The sequence below is a fragment of the Humulus lupulus genome, chromosome 7 (assembly GCF_963169125.1).
Source record: "Humulus lupulus chromosome 7, drHumLupu1.1, whole genome shotgun sequence".
NCBI lineage: Eukaryota > Viridiplantae > Streptophyta > Magnoliopsida > Rosales > Cannabaceae > Humulus > Humulus lupulus.
Window position 1 is genome coordinate 69,766,857 of NC_084799.1, and position 24,201 is coordinate 69,791,057.

The window sequence follows — 24,201 nt, forward strand, 5'->3', positions numbered from 1 at the left end:
GCACTTGCAGAAGGCTTGGGCTAGGCTTCAGTTTGGGCCTGATTTTTGGGCTTGATCTTGTAAAAAATGCCAGTTTTTCAATCCTTCTTCAATTATATATTCTTTTGTTCTTCTTTCTTTTTCATTGTGTCAAAATACATTTTATTTCCTGAAAATTGAACACAAACTAAATTAAAATTAATATTTTCAAATATAAAATATATTACAATAAATCCATGAAAATATTAATTAAAACTGAATTAATTTTAAACTTTAAAACTAATAAAATGATATTTTTGAGCACTAATCAGGGAGTCTAATGTATGCTGCTCATTGTCCAAGAGTGGATATTGCATATGCGGTTAGTAAACTAAGTAGGTTTACTAACAATTCAAGTATTGAACATTGGAAGGAAGTTGAGAGAATTCTAGGGTACCTAGAGAGGACCAAGAAGCTAGATCTCCAATGTTTTATAAGATACTTGAGGAATATTCTGATGCAAGTTGGATATCGAGAGTGGGAGACAATGATCACCAAAATGTAACACGCAAGTATACGCGGTCTAATCAAGTAATATATGATAAGTCAAGTGTCGATCCCACGAAGACTGATATTAACCACCAACAATTAATTTCTAATTCTAATTGATTTGCTTAATAATTTCAGATTGACAATTAAAATAATTATTACTAAAATTTAGGAAACTACTAATACTTAAATAAATGCAGTAAAAAGAGTTGATTTAATTTAACAGATGCAAAAGTTAGGGCTTTAGTTTCATCAACTTTCCACTTATGATTTCTAATCAATTCTCAAGATTTCTTAATTCTGTTACGGTAGCAGATTACAATTATATATTATAGTCTTGTTAGGATCTATAATTCTCTACAATATATTATTTCCTACATCTCTGTGGTAAATCAATACATTGCAGGCTTTAAGCACAAAAACCCTAAACTACACAACTCATAAAAGTACTTTCGTCTAATATGAAATTGCGATTATTTATCTATAGAATAATTACCCTTTTCTTTTCAGAGTTTAGGTTAAAATCATATGAACATGTAAATGATGATCAAACATTCACAAGCATTAAATGTATGATAAATAATCCACAACAGAACAAAGAAATTCAGGAAAATTTCATTAAGAAATCAAAGTTTCAAGAAGAATCCACTAAAACCCTAATAACAAGATTAGTTCAAAGCAGACATAATGACATCAATCAAATTAAATATAAACATAAACATCAGTAGAGAAATTACAGAAGAGAATAAGAATTCAAACTTTAGGTCCTCAATGTTTTTCTTCTGCCTCCAAAGCCTTATCTCTCTCTAATTCTACATAATCCCCTAATAATTAACTCTAAAAACGTATTTAAACAAAAACCCTAAAAAATCTAACAAATTCGACAATTCTGAAATTCACGTTCAGCCACATGCGCCGCGGCCCTAGCATCCAAGCGCCGCGGCACGCGTCAATGTTTCAGCGCATCCTCTCTGACTTCAGCAAGCGCCGCGGCGCATCCCTTAGGCGCCGCGGCCCTTCAAAATTCCAGAATTAAGGCCCTTTCTGTTTCTCCCTTGCGCCGCAGCTCTCCATTCAAGCGCCGCGGCCCCTCAAATTCTTCCAAAATCTTGATTCCAAACTCCAAATCTACCAATTATCTCCGTAAATGAGTCTTCAGCTTCCTTCTTATCAACTTTTAGCACAAATTGCCCAATTTCAACTGATTTTTCAGTCATTTGCCAAACTTCACGATTTCTTCTCCTATTTCCTGAAAACATACCAAAACAAGCATAATACCGCAACACACTCCACCAAAAGTGACTCAAACTTATCCTAAACACATGTTAAAACTATGCTAAAAACAGACTCATCAAATTCCCTCAAACTTGACTTTTACTCGTCCTCGAGTAAACCAAAACAAACAACTCAAAATACAAACAAACACACACACACACACACAATTTTTGAATCAAGCCAACAACAACAACAATACTAAGCCTCAAGCTATGACAAATAACTTACTTATATAATCTTCAAAGAACTTAACTTTAAATCCAGAATTTCAGTTGAAACAATTATTCCATTCAATCAAACAACAAAAATAATAGCTCTCAAAATCATGATTAACAAATAATATGTAATTGAATTCCTTTATGCTCACTGAGTTTCCATTCCAATCCACAACCAAATAAAATCCCATAAGCTTGCTATACTTGCTAATCTCCACTAATGTAGACAAAACATGCTCAGAAATCAGTAGGTCTTTTCAAGCTTATAACTGAACGACTTAGGCAAAGGTGGATGAGAAAGTCATTTAAGCTTAACATATACCATGAACACTAACCAACCAACTCTATATTCAATACAAATCACAAAACCAATCCCACTGTTCCCAATATCTTATCATTTTGAGAGAACTCACATTGGCTTGAAAGGCTCAAACGGTCCAAAAAAAAATTGCCTAAATCATTTTTCTAAGCATGTATGACCTAAGATTTCGCCTCAAAAAGCAAGCAAACAAGTTCTAGGATAAACCAATCCAATCTTCCTTTCCTATTTCAAACTTAGCAAGCATAAATTTTATTCCGTCACATACAATTTATTAAAATCATGATTAAGCTCTCAATTATTTAAGTGTTTGATAAAAATAAAACAAAATATTCAACCAAGCACACGGATTTTTGTTTAGCTTTATTCCCATTCAATTTACACAGTTCATCATTCAATCATAGTATCATTGGCTAATCATTGGTAACTTGATTCAACTCACACCCTAAACAAAACATGACTAACACGATTAAAACCAAAACAAAGCTACACAAAAACCAAAACAACACAAACACGACTCAGACAACAATAAATCTCTTCCTCCAAACTAAACCTAAACATTGTCCCCAATGTTTGCGAACAAAATAAAATAAAACAAAAATGTAAGGAAAAGAGACTTACCATAAACATTTAAAATGGTGGAGGCGGCGGTGGCGGTTGATACGGTGAAAACGGAGATGGTAAAGGAAATGGAGCCACATCTTCCTCGTTCCGGATAGACCACCGATTGACCAAAGCATTTAGTTAGTCCACGTGAGCAATTTGATACTCACTTTGCTGCGCCATGCAGTGCTGCATATGCTGCTGCTGCGCAATCTGATAGTTGTTCTGCTGAACCAAGTACTGAAACTGATTCTGCATCAGCTGCATGTAAGGATCAAAAATACCTGCCGCAGGTTGAATAGGCGGCTGTTCAACCGGTACTTCTTGCGCAAACTCCTCCGGAGTTGTACCCTCCATACTCGCTTCATTATCCTCTTCGTCAACTTCATCTACTCGGGGCCTTTTATCAATAGCACGCTGCCGAGGTGGTGGTGCTTCTAAGGTCGGTAGTTCATACCCCATCACCCTATTCGAAGAAATTGCCAACATGGGTTTCCGAAATACATCACTTCCAAACATAACCACTCCATAAGTTCGGCATAAATCAGTGATTAAGGAACCATGACCTAATCCTCCCGTAGTGGTCAACATACTGATATCCTTCATACTCTTCCTAATCACTCGGCCTACATCAATTTTCATGCCAGTCATAATGGCATAAACCAAAAACAGCCTCTCCTTGTTGATATCTGACATATGAGTTGTCGGCATTAGCCTTGCACTCACAAAGTGCACCCAAGCCCGCGCCACATGATTTAATTGATAGCGCCACAGGTATTTTGGCACACCACCAACAATAGTAAACCGAGCTCTCGGTATACTCAACGTTTCCGCCACATGGACCCAATCAATATCATCTCCATGAGCCCATTGATGATATTCATCATCCTCCCGTTCATATGTCGGCATATCATATAATTCAGCAATAGTATCTATACCAACCGGAACTTGAACACCTCTAACAAATACGTCTACATTCTTCATCTCCACATAGTTTGCATAAAATTCTAATACCACTGACAAGTTAGCATGGCTAACATCCTCTGAAGCAAACATAGCCCAACCCCTTCTTTGAATTTCCCCCCTAATTTCTTCATAAGTTGAGAGTTCACATGGTGATTCCGTATACTCAAAACCCCGCTCACTGATTACCTTCCTCTTACGAATCCTTGTATAACGCTCAAAAGCGGCTTTACTTACGAATTTGGTAACATCATAATCTGGGGGTGGTTCGGGTTCCTTAGTAGTTGATGGCCTAGAAGAAGATGGTCTATTGGTGTTCCTAGAAGAGGATGCCCTAGAGGGATTTCTCTTAGGTCCCATAATATGCTACCAAAATTTGGACAGCACCTCCCCTGTTTTTGCAATATTCCCCCAATTCCAAATAACTTCTCAAACAGAGGCAAATCAATGCACTACCAAACTACACAATCCCCACTATACTCTTCAATCAAAAATCCCTTCTTTCCCTTCTTTATAAAGAAATTACCAACAAAAATCTGAATATTTGGAGAAACACTTACTTGACAGTGATAATCTCCTCTTGAACTCTCCAATTGCACCAAGTAAGCATGAAATCACCACTTCAATTGATAGAAATTGAAAAGTTAGGGCTTGAAGAAATTTTTTTGAGGGTTTAGGGATTTCAAACTCAGATTAGGAAATGAGAAAAAGAAGAAATATGTGGATTGAAGAGATAATAAGGAGAAATGGGAAAAATTTCTGGGTAGAATGAAGAAATTTAGAGAGAAAATGAGGAGAAAGGAGTTGTGGATTTTTTTCAAAATGGGGAGAATGGGAAAAATATAAGAGGGAAACCTCCTTTAATGTTCGGACCCGCTGCGCGCCGCGGCGCGCCCCTCCAAGCGCTGCGGCGCGTATCAATTCTGGATTCTCTGGGAATTCGCCAAGCGCCGCGGCCCTTCCCATAGGCGCCGCGGCGCGCTCCTCCGAACCGAGCCTCCTTCTCTGACTTCGTCAAGGGCCGCGGCTCTTGTTGCATGCGCCGTGGCCCTCTCTCCACAAGGCCAATTTTCAATTTTTTTATTTTTTTTATTTTTTTGATAGTTTTCACGATTTCCACGGTTCTATTACATTAAAAGAAAAACTAAAAACTAAACAAAATAATAAGTCCAACCACAACTAAAACTAAAAATTGTTCATGCTTTTTACATACTAACTGAACTAAAAATTAAAAACAAACATAGGAATGCCTCCTACGAGCGCTGTCGTTAACGTCATTTAGCCGGACGCTGCTTTAGTCTTCAGATCAAATCAATTCCAACTCGACCACGGTCCTACATGTCTCCACCGGTCCCTCCAAGTAATGCTTCAATCTCTGTCCGTTCACCTTAAAATCTCCCGTATTTTCACTATGAACTTGTACTGCTCCATAAGGAAGTGAAAAGACTACCGTAGACGGTCTAGACCATCTTGACTTCAATTTTCCAGGAAAAAGTTTAAGCCTAGAATTAAGGAGCAAAACTTTATCCCCTGGTTGAAAATCCTTCCTCAATATTCTCTTATCATGAAAAGCCTTCGATTTCTCCTTATATATCTTCGCATTCTCATAAGCTTCATTTCGGAATTCCTCAAGTTCATTAAACTCCATAAGCCTATTCTGCCCCGCCATGAAGAGATCAACATTCAGCTTTTTCACAGCCCAAAAGGCTCTATGCTCCAATTCCACCGGTAGATGGCAAGCCTTACCAAACACCAATCGATATGGTGACATACCAATCGGAATTTTAAATGCCGTGCGATAAGCCCAAAGTGAATCATCGAGCTTCTTCGACCAATCCTTCCTCGAAGTATTTACTGTCTTTTCCAAGATACCTTTTATTTCTCTATTCAATACTTCAACTTGGCCATTTGCAATTGGGTGATAAAATAATGCCTTGCGATGATGAACACCATAACGAGCACAAAGAGCGGTGAACCACTTATTGCAAAAATGACTTCCCCGATCACTAATAATAGCTCTTGGAGTACCAAATCGAGTGAAGATATTTTTATGAAGGAATTTAATAACTTCCTTCCCATCACAAGTAGGAGTTGCTGCAGCTTCTACCCATTTAGAAACATAATCCACCGCAAGCAAAATATACTTGTTATTATACGATGATGGGAAGGATCCCATAAAGTCGATCCCCCATACGTCAAATAGCTCAACTTCCAAAATACCGGTCATCGGCATTTGATCTCTTCTTGATATGTTCCCAGTCCGTTGACAACGGTCACAACTTTTGACAAAATCATTAGCATCCTTAAATAATGTAGGCCAGTAAAACCCACTTTGCAAAACTTTCACAACTGTTCTTGTTCCGCTAAAATGACCACCGCAATGCAAACTATGACAGTGAGTTAAGATTGACAACATCTCCTCCTCAGGCACACATCTACGAATCACTTGATCTGGGCAATGATTGTACAGAATAGGCTCCTCCCAATAATAATGCTTCACCTCCGAATAAAATTTCTTTAATTGTTGCCTTGTCATTTCAGGGGGTATAACCTTTGCGGCCAAATAATTTACATAGTCCGCAAACCATGGAACCTCCTTACCAACATTCACTTCGAACAACTGCTCATCTGGAAAAGCATCATTAATCTGAACTTCTTTATTAAGAGAATTTACCTCAACCTCTAAACGAGACAGATGATCAGCTACCAAGTTCTCAGTACCCTTCTTATCCTTAATTTCCACATCAAACTCTTGTAATAGCAAAATCCACCGAATAAGATGAGGCTTGGAATCTTTCTTAGTCATAAGATACTTTATTGCCGAATGATCCGTATAGACTACCACCTTATTTCCAATCAAATATGGACGGAACTTATCGAAGGCATAAACTATGGCTAGAAGTTCTTTTTTCGTTGTTGCATAATTCAGTTGAGCATCGTTTAAAGTTCGACTAGCATATTATATAGTTCGAAATACCTTATCCACTCGCTGCCCAAGAACCGCTCCAACTGCATAATCACTAGCATCGCACATAAGCTCAAATGGAAGGTCCCAATTAGGAGTACATACTATCGGCGCTGAAATGAGCTTCTCTTTGAGAGTCTTGAAAGCAACCAAACAATCATCATTAAGATCAAAAGGAACCCCATTCATCAACAAGTTAGTCAGCGACTTTGAGATCTTAGAGAAGTCTTTGATAAATCTCCTATAAAACCCCGCATGGCCCAAGAAACTCCTCACTCCTTTAACTGAAATTGGTGGTGGCAAATTCTCTATAGTAGAAATCTTGGCCTGATCTACTTCAATTCCTTTCTTAGAAATTTTGTGCCCCAATACAATGCCTTCACTAACCATAAAGTGGCATTTTTCCCAATTAAGCACCAAATGCGACTCCTCACACGTTCTCAACACCATCTCCAAATTCGTCAAACATCTGTCAAAAGAGGTCCCATATACCGAAAAATCATCCATACAAATTTCAATGCCTTTTTCAACCATGTTAGAGAATATTGCCATCATGCACCGTTGAAACGTGGCTGGTGCATTACATAACCCGAATGGCATCCTCCGAAAAGCAAAAGTCCCATAAGGACACATAAAAGTTGTCTTTTCTTGATCCTCCGGTGCAATTACGATATGGTGATAGCCCGAGTACCCATCTAAAAAACAATAGTAATTATGCCCCACCAATCTATCCAACATTTGATCAATGAAAGGCAAAGGAAAATGATCTTTCCTCGTTGCCTTATTCAACTTCCGATAATCAATACATATCCTCCACCCCGTCACTGTCCTAATTGGAATCAATTCATTGCTTTCATTCTTTATCACCGTCATACCCCCTTTTTTCGGTACCACTTGCACTGGGCTTACCCAAGCACTATCAGAAATTGGGTAAATCACCCCAGCAGCCAACCACTTCAAAATCTCTTTCCTCACCACTTCTTTCATTGTTGGATTAAGCCTTCTTTGAGCGTCAATAGTCGGTTTCGCCTCATCTTCCATCAGAATTCTATGCATGACTGTCGATGGACTAATTCCTCTTATATCAGCCAAAGTCCACCCTATAGCAGTTTTATGAGCCCGTAACACCCTCAACAATTTCTCCTCCTCTACCTCCGAAAGAAATGATGAGACTATAACTGGAAGAGTTTCTTTCTCCCCAAGATAAGCATAACGAAGGTGGTCTGGTAAAACCTTTAACTCTAAAACAGGTGGCTTCTGAATCGATGGTAATGGTCTGTCTGGTCCTGCACCCAACTCTTCAAATTTCTTATGTTTCCAAGGCTCAGCTGATTTTATCCAATTTAAATAACTCATCACCTCTTCATTCCCCTCACCATCTACATCTTCAACTGTGAGACTCAACTCAAGAGGATCCTCCCTTAATGTTTTTCTTTCCACTACTTCTTCGACCACATCAACAGAGAAACAACTATCACTTGTTTTAGGATAAGTCATAGCCTTAAACACATTAAATACTACTTCCTCCCCTTGAACTCTCAGCTTCAACTCTCCCTTTTTCACATCAATCAATGCTTGCCCAGTTGCTAAAAATGGTCTCCCCAAAATAATTGGAACATTCTCGTCCTCCTCCATATCAAGGACTATAAAATCAGCCGGAAAAATAAACTTATCCACCTTTACCAACACATCTTCTATAATACCATGAGGATGCTTCACAGATCTATCAGCCAGCTGTAATGTTACTGTAGTTGGCCTAGCTTCCCCCAAACCAAGCCTTCGGAATACAGAAAAAGGCATTAAATTAATACTCGCCCCCAAATCACATAGGGCATGCTTACATTCGAACTCCCCAATAGTGCATGGAATGGTAAAACTCCCAGGATCTCTCAACTTTTGAGGAAGCTTCCGTTGCAAAATTGCGCTGCATTCTTCTGTTAATGCCACTGTTTCATAATCACCCATTTTTCTCTTATTTGAGAGAATCTCCTTCATAAACTTTACATAGCTAGGCATTTGTTCCAATGCTTCTGCAAATGGTATATTTATGTGTAGCTTCTTGAACACCTCTAAAAACTTTGCAAACAGCTTATCCAAATTATGCTTGCGAAGTCTTTGTGGATATGGAGCTCTAACATGATGCTCAATAGTTACAGGTGGGGTCTCCTCTTCTTCCTTAAGGTCTTCAGTAACCTTTTTATCATCCAACTTATTCTCTCCTTCAACTGACTGACTCTTCTTTGGCCCTTCATATTTCGTTCCACTCCTCAAAGTAATAGCTTGGCAGTGTTCTTTAGGATTTACTTCTGTAGTGCTAGGCAAATGTCCTTGAGCTCTATTAGTCATTAAAGTAGCCAATTGCCCTATTTGAGTCTCAAAACTTCTTATGGATGCCCTAGTTTCAGTCATGAACTGGTTAAGCACATCAGGTTGAGGTTCAGCTGGTTTCATTGGTATTTGGGGAGGTGGTCTATTTTGTGGTTGATAATAGCCCGGTGGAGGATTTTGGTGTGCATATTGTTGTGGATATGGTGGCTTATTTTGGGTAGGTATATAAGGTGGCTGAGGTTGAGGATAAGGTTGGAGGGTGTTTTGGTTGTTAGACCAAGAAAAATTGGGATGGTTCTTCCAAGCTGAATTGTAAGTCAAGGAATTTGGATTGTTAGGCTGTCTTTGGTACTTTCCTATGGCTTGAACTTCTTCCATGGGCATATTATTCATGTCTGTAGCAGGGCATTGGTTTGGTTGATGGGATGTACCACACACTTCACATGAGTTTTGAACTTGCATAGCTTGAGAGGGGAGTGTGGTCTTTTGCAATTGCTTTGTCAAGGCTGCTACTTGAGCGGTAAGCATGGTTACGGCATCCACTTCCATCATTCCAGCCACCTTCTTTGGCTGCCCCCTTTCATTTGGCCATTGGTAATTGTTCATCGCCATCTCCTCTAATAGCTCATATGCTTCATTAGCACTTTTGCTCATAAAGGCACCTCCCACCGCATCATCTATAATTGTTCTTGTCGTCCCATTCAACCCATTATAGAAATTATGCACCAACATCCACTTTTCTATTCCATGGTGCGGACACTTCCTTAGCAACTCCTTAAAACGCTCCCAAGAATCATACAGTGACTCTCCATCCAACTGATAAAAATTATTAATCTCACCCCTTAACTTTGCAGCCTTCGCTGGAGGAAAGAACTTGGCAAGAAATTTCTGAGCTAACTCCTCCCATGTAGTGATCGAATTCGCTTGTAAAGAAATCAGCCAACTTTTCGCCCTATCCCTCAACGAAAATGGGAATAGCCTCAGTCTTATAGCATCATCGCTCACCCCATTCATCCTGAACGTAGCACATAACTCCAGGAAATTAGCTATGTGTAAATTAGGGTCCCCCGTCAGCATACCTCCAAACTGAACAGTTGTTTGAACCATCTGAAGGATGGCTGGTTTGATCTCAAAGTTGTTGGCAGCAATGGTTGGAGGTCTAATGCATGAATGCACTCCTGTAACAGTAGGAAGTACATAATCTCTCAGTGTTCGTGCTCCTTGCTCCCTTGGAACCTCAGCAGCCCCTTGACCATTATTAGCACCATTTCCCAGATTATCAGCCATGGTGAATTCCAATTTCCTTTTTATCTTCCGGTTTTTCCTGCACGTTCTTTCAATTTCCCGGTCTATTGGTATAACCTATTTTTGTCTATTGCTTCGCATATACCAACTAGTCCTGAAACACAAGAGAACCTTGATCCAGATTAAATGTAAAAGAAAAAACAATCAATTTAGAACAAAAATTAACTTATTGATATTAATAAAAAAAGTCCCCGGCAACGGCGCCAAAAACTTGATCACCAAAATGTAACACGCAAGTATACGCGGTCTAATCAAGTAATATATAATAAGTCAAGTGTCGATCCCACGAAGACTGATATTAACCACCAACAATTAATTTCTAATTCTAATTGATTTGCTTAATAATTTCAGATTGACAATTAAAATAATTATTACTAAAATTTAGGAAACTACTAATACTTAAATAAATGCAGTAAAAAGAGTTGATTTAATTTAACAGATGCAAAAGTTAGGGCTTTAGTTTCATCAACTTTCCACTTATGATTTCTAATCAATTCTCAAGATTTCTTAATTCTGTTACGGTAGCAGATTACAATTATATATTATAGTCTTGTTAGGATCTATAATTCTCTACAATATATTATTTCCTACATCTCTGTGGTAAATCAATACATTGCAGGCTTTAAGCACAAAAACCCTAAACTACACAACTCATAAAAGTACTTTCGTCTAATATGAAATTGCGATTATTTATCTATAGAATAATTACCCTTTTCTTTTCAGAGTTTAGGTTAAAATCATATGAACACGTAAATGATGATCAAACATTCACAAGCATTAAATGTATGATAAATAATCCACAACAGAACAAAGAAATTCAGGAAAATTTCATTAAGAAATCAAAGTTTCAAGAAGAATCCACTAAAACCCTAATAACAAGATTAGTTCAAAGCAGACATAATGACATCAATCAAATTAAATATAAACATAAACATCAGTAGAGAAATTACAGAAGAGAATAAGAATTCAAACTTTAGGTCCTCAATGTTTTTCTTCTGCCTCCAAAGACTTATCTCTCTCTAATTCTGCATAATCCCCTAATAATTAACTCTAAAAATGTATTCAAACAAAAACCCTAAAAAATCTTACAAATTCGACAATTCTGAAATTCATGTTCAGCCACATGCGCCGCGGCCCTAGCATCCAAGCGCCGCGGCGCGTCCCTCAGGCGCCGCGGCCCTTCAAAATTCCAGAATTAAGCCCTTTCTATTTCTCCCTTGCGCCGCAGCTCTCCATTCAAGCGCTGCGGCCCCTCAAATTCTTCCAAAATCTTGATTCCAAACTCCAAATCTACCAATTATCTCCGCAAATGAGTCTTCAGCTTCCTTCTTATCAACTTTTAGCACAAATTGCCCAATTTCAACTGATTTTTCAGTCATTTGCCAAACTTCATGATTTCTTCTCCTATTTCCTGAAAACATACCAAAACAAGCATAATACCGCAACACACTCCACCAAAAGTGACTCAAACTTATCCTAAACACATGTTAAAACTATGCTAAAAACAGACTCATCAGACAATCTCTCCACCATCGGTTAGGTGTTAGGCTCAAAAGAGGAGCGGTTTCTTAGGGCCCAAATAAGCAAACATATATTTCACTCAACCATGGAAAATGAGTTTATAGCTCTAGCGGAAAATGAAAAAGAGGCCAAGTGGCTTAGGGATTTCATGAGGAATATCCCAATGGTGATAAACAAGCCACATTAGCTAGAGCTTATAATGGCATGAGAAGTATAGACATATAAGCCTAAGACATGAGTATGTGAGACAATTGAATCGAGGAGGAATCATATCGATCTCATGTATAAAGACAAGTGAGAACTTAGTGGATTCATTTATAAAACCTATTACAAAGAAGCTAGTAAGTTCCACTTCAAAAGGGATGGGACCAAAGCTCCTAGAATAATATATTCATCAGTGATGGCAACCCAACTCCAAACTTGTATACATCAAGGGCAAAAGTTCAATGGGTAAGAGCAAGTCATTGAGTGAATAGTTTCAACACTAACATAGTCACGAGTTCCATCCAAGGATGGTTAGTGTTGGTTGATACCGAGTGAGGGTTAAGCCTAAGACTTTTAATGAAGTTTAGTTGTGTGCAACAAGCATCTCTAAAGGTAGCAAAGATGCTATAAGAACTTCACCTATGTGAACTTAGAGGTGGTGCCGCCTCTCATGGGAGATGGAGTTTCTCCCTAGAAAGTTCATGAAATGGATGAGCACAAGGCCATTAAAAGTTATAAGCATGAGCAGTGGGAAATACATAAGTAATCAGATAGAGGTGTGTGAGACATTACCAGTTTTTATCACTAAGAATGCTGGGTTCAATCTTTAAGAATACCTTAGCATTTTGATTTAAGCTTTGTAGTGTTTTCACTAAGGTAAATTTCAAACCTAAAAGGTACTTTACTTTATGCACTATTATCGTTGGCTAGAGAAATGAGGATGTATTTAACAAAGTGGGGTAATGTTCAGATTGGTTAAATACATGGTGAAATTGTTTAGGCATGAAGATGAGCTAAAAAATAACGATTTCACAAAAGTCAAACATGTGAAAGTTGAATTTGATTATAGGCATTTTTAAATCAAGCTTTTGGGTCCAAAATGTTTATTAAGAGTATATAAGAGTACCCAAAAAGTTTGAGAGAATTTGGAGGTGTTTTGAGACACCTCATGAAGTTGTATTACAGAGGTATCGGTGATACATCGCCTCCTAGGAGGCAACACATTGCCTAGGCTTTCAAGATGCATCACCTGGTGCCAGGCGACATGTCGCCTAAGCTATTATGGCAAGTCCGTACAGTTACGTAAAATAGCTCCAAAACTTAAATTTAAATGCTCTAATCTCGTTTGTTGAGTCTAATGAGGGTCCTATACTATTTAAGGGGTTCATATGAGTTAATTGGTGAATTGATCAGTCAGCTCTCTCTCTCTAAAACCCTTTCTCTCTCTAGCTATCAAGATTACTAGTTTTCTTGACTTGTATGCGTTTCAAGGGTTGTTAAATCCCAAATCTCATTCTACTTAGTTGAAGCTTCAAGCAATAAGGGAAGGCTTGTAATAGAGATTTTGGACAACAATATTCTTATTGTGTATAAGCCTTGGTAGTTCCCAAGTTTGAAGATTCAAGTTGCTCTAAAACAAATGTTGTATCTATTTAACCCTAACTTTGTTTTGTGTTAATCTATTATGTTTTCTTAGTTAGTATTGATGATTAAATGTTTCTAAGGTCATCTTATCATCATTTAATCATTTAGTTTCTTATATTCAAGATTAACATTCATATCATGAACATGTTTATTTGATTATCAATAATTGCATTCATACTTTGAATTTGGATCTTGATTAACATCTAGGGTTTGGGATATTGCATTATTCCCATTATTCATTGTTGATTTTCAAAGTATAAAACCATATATTCCCAACACTAGCAACCTCCCTAGTCATGGCACTTCCGGAGGCCCTCCACCTTTTACCTTAGTGCCTCTACCCCATTCGGACAGCGGTTCATCTGTCCCTACATATCTGGACGTCCTAGGAGCAAAAGAGGTGCCTTGGGTAACTTATGCGACATCTCATTTTGAGGAGGGGTATGCTCGATCTGCCGAGGATATTGCAGATGGAGAATGGATGGCTCTTCAAAGCTTTAATATGATGGAGCTTGGAGGCATGCTCTTGCACTCAGCTACTTGGGTAAGTTTCGTGGGGATGTGTCACGCATGTGTCCTTACATATATGATTTCTTAAATTTTGACCTCTTATCTTTTTGTGCCTTCAGTGTTTTTTGCAGACTTCTCAAGTGCCCCAACACCTAGTATCCTCGGCAAAAGAATTACCCTCGGCCAAGGTGAAGAAAGACCGACTCACCGCTAGGATTCAGGAGCTTGAGAGCCAGCTTGTCAAGGCCACACTCAAGATAGAGGCGGCCTTAGCGAAGGCGTCCTCTTCATCCAAGGGTAAGAGGAAGTCAGAGGTGAAGGCTTTACTGCTGCAAGAGAAGATTATTTCTTTAGAGTCAGAATTAACAGCGGTCGAACATAAGTCGGTGGAGCGCATTCTGTAAGGGGTGTGGAAGCAGAATCTAGGCTTTGATTTTTCCTCTTTTGGCGATCATGTTGTTGCCAAGGCTGCTGAATGGAACACTCATGGAGGGAGACCATGAAGTTTTCTCATGTCCTGTCTTTTGCTCCTTTGCACGGGAATCTTATATCTGCTTATTTTGAATTGGTTGTAATGCTACTTATTTTATTGTACCTGTGAGGTTTCTCCAGGCCATTCGCTTTTGGTGAGAAACTTTGGCAAGTCCTTCTATGTTTCATGTTTATTTTGTGACAGAACACTATTATGTCCTTTTTATCTAAGTGGGCTTCCTTTAAGCACTCCTTTATTTTGTAGGGGCTCTCTTTAGGACCCCTACCTACATGTGGTTTGTACTATTGGTGCACCTTGACTGCTTGTATAAGGACATGTTAACCCTTTGGATTTTTGTTGCCCTTTTATTATTTTTTGCGCACGCTTGTTGCTTTTATTCGAGAAGCGTCATTCTCGTTATTAGGCATAGTACTATTTTTGCAAGCATCTTCTTTGAGACCCTTTTCAGCTATTCGACTTTGGTCATTCTAGACTTATATTAAGTACCCTTAGTGGGGTTCTTTTTATTTTTTGTGGGGGTCCATGGGGAGTTGCTGGCCTTCTCGAGGTTTGTAAGGGTAGTTAACCCTTATAGCCTTGGGAGTTCCTTCCATCGAGGTCCGTAGACGGATGCCTTATTTCTTCGGTATACATATACATATGTGTGTTTCTATGCTAGTCTCCTGCCCCCCAAGTGGTTGGCAATATTCATCTGGCTAAGCACTTTTGACTAGAACCTAGTCTCTTCACTCTTTTTTTTTTTTTTGCACATGCCCTTGGCAATGAAGGCACGTGAGTTGGATAAGCACTTTGAATGACATATCGAGTGGGTTAACCTGTAATGTCCCAAATTCTCTAATGTGGCTTAGTGCCTGGATTAGGGGGCCACTAGGAGGGCCATAATTGATTTAATGCATTATTATGTGATTATATGCATGATTATGTGTGTTGTATTATCATATGATTGGATTTACATATATGTGGGCCATTTCTTATAAGAAGGGCATTTTTGTAATTTTGGCCCAGTGAGGGCATATTTGTATATTTATATGCATGTATGTGATATTTGGATGTGACCACATTATTATGTGGATATGTTTGGGCTATTCGGCGTGAGACGATCCTAGGAGACAAGTTAACGGTTTGATCATAACGGGATTAAATACCAGGCTCGGGGTGAGCCTAGGGGTAATTTAATGCTTAGTACATTACCGGACATGAGCAGGTAAAGGGAAATGATTTGATAATTATTTGAGGATATTGAGAGTAGTGGGATTTGGAGGACATTAATTATGATTAAAGGGATAGGTGGAAAATGGTAATTTTGCCCTTGGGTGGCTTTGAAGGATTTAGATGGCCCTAGGGTCATTTTGATCATTTAGGCCATTTGATAAACTCAGCCAAGTAGGCTGTAGAAGGTGCTAAGGCAGCAAAAACCGAGGTTCTTTTTTTTTTTTCTCTCTCTCTCTCTCTATCTCGATTACTTCGTTCTCTCTCTCGGTTGGGATTTTGAGGCAGAAATAGAGAATTCAAGCTTGAGGTTTTGAGGCTTGGGGTTTAGGATTTATGTGCAACAACTGAAGGTGTTAGTTCTGGGATAAAGGTAAGGATTTTCAGCTGGAACTTTAAGGATTTTAGTTTGTTTTTATGTTGTTTGAAAGCTTGATAGTTTGATCTTGGAGTTGGCTATTTGATGGTGTTTTGAGTGTTTCTAAGCTTGGTTTTTGCTGTTAGATTGGTGGTTATATTGTATTAATGTTTGGTTGCGATATTGGGATTTATTTGATGAGTTTTGCCTGAGTTTGGATTGAGGATATGCAGGGGATCTGGGTTCATGGGGTCAAGTCGCGACCGAGTTCATGTAAGTTGTGACTTGAGTGAACCCTAGAGTCTTCACTGGGCTCTATCTGGCAGGCGCTGCGACCTTCAAGGGCAAGTCGTGGCCCACCCCTGGCACCCAGATAGGGGGCTTGTTTGTCTGGGAGGCGTGTCACGACCCTTAGGGGCAGGTCGTGGCCTGCCTGTTCTTTTTGAGCCAAGCTGGGTTTTATTTGGTTTTAAGCGTGGGTCTTCGAATCTTAAATCTCGGGATCAAATCTACTAATCATTTTAGCAGGATTCGAGGTCCCGGGGGTTGGGTTTTAGTCCATGAAAATTTTATTACTCATTTTATTGATGTGATTTCATATTTGGTTATGCTTAGGTGATCGCTAAGGGCCTAAGGACATGATCGTTCTCAAATGTTGTTCTTTATTTATTTTATGCTCAAACCAGAGGTAAGAAAACTGCACCCAGTATGTGACATACATGATTATTGATGAGGCATGTTGAGTGCTCTATATATGAACATTGGTTGCATTGTAAATGCCTGGCAGCATTGCTTACTTGTGAATGGCATTGACTTATTAGTCAGAAATGGCAATGGTGTTTAGTATTGGTCATGAAGTGCTGACTTATCAGTCATGATCAGCAATAGTACTGAGCGCTGGTCGTATGGAATTGACTTATGAGTCAAGAGCGACAATAGCATATTGAACGCGGGCTGAAATGATTAGATCTGATCAACATGAGCATTAAATGCTTGACCGACCTATTGGTCGAAGAAAACTAAAGTGCTTGACTAGTCTATGGCTAATTACTCAGAGATAGAGCCAAAAGGCTCAAGTGACTTGATAGTCACATGGCTTAGGGCGCAGGACCTCAGGATGTCTTATTAGTCATCTATTTAGGACACAAGACCCAAGGATGATTTATTAGTCATCTATTCAGGGTGCAGGACCCCAGAATGACTTAATAGTCATTAATCTAGGGCGCAAGACCCCAGAATGACTTAATAGTCATCATCTGATTAGGGCTGCGAGCCCTAGAATGATTTCATGATCGTTATTATTATTTGTATACATGCAGTAATAAGTTTTCTTGCGGAGCCTTGGCTCACAATTGCTATGTGGTGCAGGTAAAGAGAAAGAGAAGCTTACCCAGCCTTGAGAGGAGAGCTTAGGTGGGGACTTGTACATATGCGGCTGCTTGACCACCACGGCTAAGGTGGTTCTCAAGGGAACTAGGGTTTAACCCTATTTTTGCCGCTTAGGTCGGCAGATTGTAACTTTTGAACTGTAATGACCATTTTGGATTGTAAATAACTTTGTAAATACTTTTATGGGATCCCATGTACAGTTTAACATTTTTATTAAAATATATCCATTCCTTTTGACCAAGATTTTAACCCTAACCCATTAATAACACTTAGATGCACATTTATGGCATAATGACTCGTTTAGCGAGTGTGAATGCCAAAAATTGACTAGCCATAGTCAATAGTTACCCTTGTAAATGTATGAATTCTTCCCTTGTGAATTCCACTCAAGAGAACCTCTACAGTACGAGGCACCCTAGAAACTATGAGGCACATGTCAGTGGGACAAAGGGGGCGAGAGCCTTACTGGGCTGCTTACCACATGCACAAAGAGACAAAGGCGTCATGTGGCATAAGAGGAGTTGGGCTAAGGGAGTCACCCTCGCCATGCGAGGGTCCTCAACCGCTGACCAACACGGACACCACCCTCGCTATGCGAGGGTTGTGAGGGTTCAGCCTTGTTGCTTCACGCGTGCCTCATGCCTTGCGAGCCTCGCCTGCACATAGGAGGAAAGGGCCAGCCTTGCTATGCGAGACACCCTCGCTATGCGAGGGTGTGGCCTCGTCGCGCCGCACACGTCTCAAGTCTCGTCTACACCCGAGGGAAGAGGGCCAGCCTCGCTATGCGAGACACCCTCGCTATGCGAGGGTGTGGCCTCGTCGCGCCGCACACGTCTCAAGCCTCGTGTACACCCGAGGGAAGAGGGCCAGCCTCGCTATGCGAGACACCCTCGCTATGCGAGGGTGTGGCCTCGTCGCGCCGCACATGTCTTGAGCCTTGTCTACACCCGAGGGAAGAGGGCCAGCCTCGCTATGCGAGACACCCTCGCTATGCGAGGGTGTGGCCTCGTTGCGCCGCCCATGTCTCGAGCCTCGCCTCCATGTGACTTGCGTAGGTCAGCCTTGACCCCTAGCACCTTGGCTTCTCATGATACACATAGGTTGAAGCCTCCTTGGCCTAGGCATGGGGAACACTTGGGGACACCTAAGGGGGGCGTCAAACGAACATTAGGCATCGACAGGGATTGATAAGGACAACCGGGTACAGGTCACGTGTACTGACACGAGATGTACGGTTGTGAAGGGAACATAGGCGTGGCCCTGTCATCTACGTTCGAGGAGTAGTGGTAGTACGGACTTGTACGAAGAGTAGTGGGGCCACTTGAACACCCCCGACCATACACCAGAGCCGATAGTACTATGTCCTGAGCCACGACTCTGGCATTGTCAGGGCAGACACCACTACGCCCTGAGCCCCTGCACTATCAGTGTACCCGCATACGTCCCTGTCTCCTAGGACTTGTTTGTATCAAGGGCCAATAGAGCCCACCTATAAATAGGCCTCAACCCCTCAGGTTAAGGGGTTGGAAAATTGAGTGTATGAGGAAACGTAAGAGAAATACATGATCTTTGTTCCATTGTTGCTCTGGTTTTTTCTATTGATTGAAGTTCTTTCCTCATGATTCTAAGCTACCCTTAGTATAAAAATCTTAGTTTTCTAACCTTTAATCGTTGACGAGATTTCACCGTCAACAGCGAGTTAAGCACTATTTAAAGTACATAGTGTGATGGTCTTGGCTAACCAGGGCGTTACAACTTGGTATCAGAGGATGCCAAGGTTTAGGGTTCCTATAGACTGGCTGGGCATGTACACTCGCCACTGAAGACAAGCTCGACTCATGGTTCAGTAACTATTTATGTTGTTATGTGTTTAACTACTTAAATAGAATATAAATGCTTTACCTGCATGCATAAGATACACTAATAGGGCTGGCCATTGACTGCTGCATGATAAGCAAGAATGTGCTTATTAGCACTGATATTGCTAGACCATGCTTATTAGCATCGTTAATTGTTAATTTCTAAGTGCTAAATGCTAAATGTTATGTTTATGAATCGACACGCTTATTAGCATGATTGTGGAACACGGATGAGTATCTGCATGATCTTGGGCCATGAGGCGACAAGAGGTTTAGTTATCACTCCCTAACTGGCCGCATTGATTATTGCAGCAAGGTATAAAGTTAATAGTATGCTTCCAAGGCAGATAGAATCATCAGCTAGCCAAGAAGATCAGGGCCAAAATGATAGACAAGGTCAGGATAATGACTAGGGTCAGACCCTTCAGCCAGCTCCTAAAAATTGGCAGTAGTTGCTTGTTGATTTACAAGCCAGAGTAATGAGGCACGAAGAAGAAATCCGCCTCCTAGAACAATAACAGGTTCCTGCAGGGAACATCTTGCCAGAGGCACCTCCTGTAATGGTGCCAACAGTTGAGCAGTTGCCAGAGGCTGGAAGCAAATGGGAACCTCTTTATGAAAGGTTCAGGAAATAGCACCCTCGATTTTTTGAGGGTAGTGCAGATCCAGCTAAGGAAGAGCAGTGGATGAGAATGGTTACCACCATCCTTGACTTTATGAGGGTGTCTGGTAATGAGAGGGTGGCTTATGCCACATATATGTTTCAGGAGGATGCCCAAATTTGGTGGGAAGTGATATCCCATACCAGAAAATGTTAATGTCTTGAGTTGGGAAAAGTTTCAGACTCTGTTCAATGAAAAGTATTATAATGATGCCACCAGGGCTGCAAAAGCTGAAGAGTTCAGCAAGCTGTATTAGGGAAGTTTGTCAGTGATGAGTATACTTTAAAGTTCGACAGACTTGCAAAGTTTGCAATGGAACTGGTGCTCACTGATGGGACCAGAAGGGAGAGGTTTTTCTAGGGGATACAACCTAGGATAGCCCGAGATGTTCGTATTACCACTGTATCTGGAGTGACTACTTATAAACAGGTGGTTGAAAAGGTGCTCACAACTGAGAGCGCAGAGAACAAGATCTGTCGTGATAATGCAGCCAGGAGAGACATTAGGAGGGTGGGACCTCCATTTATAGGTTCAGGTAGGGGCGAAGGCCCCAGTGATCAGAAGAGGAAGACTCCTAATGCCTTCCCAGCTTCAGGCCCAGACAAGAGATCACATGGTATTACAATGGGCCGCCAGGGTGGCAGTGAGGCCTGGAGGACTTTTCCTAAGTGCCCTAGATGCAAGAAGCGCCATCTAGGGGAGTGTCGGGCAAGAGCTTGCTTTTTATGCGGAGTAGTGGGGCATTTGAAGAAAGATTGCCTGAGAGCAAGAAAGGAAGAGCAAAGAAATGATCACAACTCAGCCCCAGCTCAGTGTTCACATTGACTCAGGCAGAAGCTGAGGCTTGTCCATCAGTAGTTACATGTCAGCTTTTTAGTGCTGGAACCCCTCATACTGTTTTGATTGATTCTGGTGCTACACATTCTTTTGTTGCTAGTAGAATTATTGATAGACTGTGTAGACCATGTGATTATTATGATGTAGGGTTCAGAACCTTATTACCCACTGGGGAGTTAGTAGTATCCAGAAGATGGGTCAGGTCATTGCCAGTGATAGTGGAAGGCAGAGAGTTATCAGTTGATTTAATAGAGTTGGTTATGACCGACTTTGACATGATTCTGGGTATGGATTGGTTGGTGAAGTATGGGGCAACCATAGACTGCAGAAGGAAAATGGTAAACTTTGAGCCTGAAGGTGAGGATCCTTTTGTGTTTGTTGGCACTGTGCATGGGTATACCTATGATGTCTATTTTGAGGGCTAGAGATCTATTGCAAGGAGGTTGCATAGGATTCTTAGCCAGTGTGGTTGATATCACTTAAGTCATGCCAGTAAGACCATAGGAGACCAGACTAGTGTGTGAGTTTCTGGATATGTTTCCAGAAGATTTAACAAGGTTGCCACCACACAGAGAGATTGAATTAGTGATTGAACTAGCACTAGGGACGAAGCCGGTGTCTAGGGCACCTTACAAAATGTTCCCATTAGAATTAAAAGAACTAAAGGTACAGTTGTAAGAGCTGTTAGACTTGGGTTTTATTAGACCTAGTTTCTCATCGTGGGGTGCACCAATTCTACTTGTGAAAAAAGGATGGTTCTCTAAGGATATGTATTGATTACAGAGAACTGAACAAGTTAACAATTAAGAACAAGTATCCTCTGCCAATGATAGATGATTTGTTTGACCATTTGCACGGTAAAAGGGTATTCTCAAAGATAGACCTTCGATCTAGTTATCATCAGCTAAGGGTCAAGGAGGGAGATATATCGAAGAATGCCTTTCGCACTAGATATGGGCATTATGAGTTCTTAGTCGCAAGCCCTCCCTAGTGCCCCCACCTCCCACTCTAAAGTTTGATTGCGCAAAAATAAATAAAGAAGAATGAATCAATGAAATGTTGCTTGATCTTCTTTATGGATTTGGGTTGACTAATGCCATAGCTGCTTTTATGGATTTGATGAACAGAGTGTTCAGGATTATTTAGACCAGTTTGTGATCGTCGTCATTGATGATATTCTGGTTTATTCTCAGTCAGAGTTAGAACATGAGAAACATCTGAGGTTGGTTCTACAGAGACTGAGGGAATACAAATTATTTGCAAAGTTCAAGAAGTGTGAGTTCTAGTTATCTCAGATAACTTTCCTTGGGCACATTGTCAATAAGAAGGGGATCAAGGTGGACCCAATAAAAATATAGGCGCTTAGATATTGGCCAAGGCCAAAGAATGCTTTAGAGGTTAGAAGTTTCCTTAGGTTGGCAGGTTATTACAGACGTTTCATGGAAGGATTCTCAAAGATTGCCACTTCATTGACAGAGCTGACACGAAAGAATCAGAAGTTTGTGTGGTTAGATAAGTGTGAGAAAAACTTCCAGGAATTGAAGCGGAGGTTGATTACAGCTCTAGTTCTGAGTCTTCCAACAAATCAGGAGAAGTTTGTGATATATTGTGATGCCTCACATCAAGTTTTGGGTTGTGTTCTTATGCAATAAAGGAAGGTGATTGCTTATGCATCACGCCAGTTGAAAGAGTATGAATAGATGTACCCCACTCATGATTTAGAGTTGGCAGCAATGGTCTTTGCATTAAAGGTATGGAGGCATTACCTTTATGGGGAGAAGTGTGAAATCTACACTGACCACAAGAGCTTGAAGTACTTTTTCACACAGAAAGATTTGAACATGAGATAAAGGCGTTGGCTGGAGTTAGTGAAGGATTATGATTGTGAAATCTTGTATCACCTAGGAAAGGCCAACGTGGTAGTAGATACTTTAAGCCGGAAGGGTTCGGGGCAGATTTTCAGTGCGAGGCTGATATCTGTGGAGTTAGCAGAAGATATGACCAGAGTTGGCATAGAGTTTCTGGTAAGCCAGTTGGCCATTACACTACAGTCTATGATGTTGGAGAGAATAAAGGAAGGCCAGTTGTGTGATTCACAGCTATACAAGATCAAAGAGGAAATTCTAGCTGGAGTATCCAGAGATTATACAGTGTTAGATATGGGCTTGTTGAGATATAAAGGCCGGATATGTGTTCCGATGGACACTGTTATGAGGTGGGAGATTCTGGATGAATCTCATACTACTCCTTACTCTTTGCATCCAGGCACCACGAAGATGTATTAGGATGTAAGATCGCTATATTGGTGGCCTGGGATGAAGATGGATATGGAAGAGTATATGGCTAAGTGCTTGACATGTCAACAGGTCAAGGCTGAGCATCAGAGGCCAGTAGGGCTATTACAGCCTCTGGACATTCCAGAGTGGAAATGGAAGGACATCACGATGGATTTCGTGGTGGGGTTACCTAGGACTGTAGGTCAACATGATTCAGTGTGGGTTATCGTGGATCGATATACCAAGTCAGCTCACTTCTTACCAGTAAGGACAAATTATATAGTTGACCAGTACGCAGATCTCTATGTGAAAGAGATTGTGCGCCTTGATGGGGCATCGAGGTTGATAGTGTCTGATCGGGACCCCACATTCACTTCCAAGTTATGGGGAAGTTTGCAAAGGGCCATGGGTACACAGTTGAAGTTCATTACTGCTTATCATCCTCAGACAGATGGGCAATCTGAGAGGGCGATCCAGATATTAGAGGACATGCTGCGAGCATGTATGCTGGACTTTGGTGGAACCTGGAGTAAGTATTTGCCTTTGATAGAGTTTTCCCACAACAACAACTATCATTGAATATTGGGGTGGCTCCTTATGAGATGCTGTATGGTAGGAGATACAGGTCTCCCATTCATAAGGATGAGACACGAGAAAGGAGATACTTGGGTCTTGAGGCAGTTCAGAGGACCAATGAGAAGATTAGAGCTCATATGCTCACTTCTCAAAGCAGACATAAAAGTTATGCTGATCCCAAACGCAGGAATGTGGAGTTCCAAGAGGGAGATTATGTCTTCCTTAGAGTCTCGCCATGGAAAGGGGTGAGAAGGTTTGGGAAAAGGGCAAGCTGAGCCCTAGATTCATAGGTCCATTTGAGATCATGGAGAGGATTAGACAGGTGGCCTATAGGTTGGCCTTACCACCGACATTGTCGGCCGTGCATAACGTATTTCATATTTCAGCTCTTCAGAGGTATGT

General features: G+C 40.6%; 1 non-coding gene across 1 annotated transcript; it reads left to right on the forward strand.

The window, feature by feature from the left end:
- Window positions 1-9,917: 9,917 nt before the first annotated feature.
- Window positions 9,918-10,024, forward strand: LOC133793327 (small nucleolar RNA R71). Its single transcript, XR_009874775.1, has one exon. It is a non-coding gene; the product is annotated as a small nucleolar RNA R71 (small nucleolar RNA).
- Window positions 10,025-24,201: the final 14,177 nt, after the last annotated feature.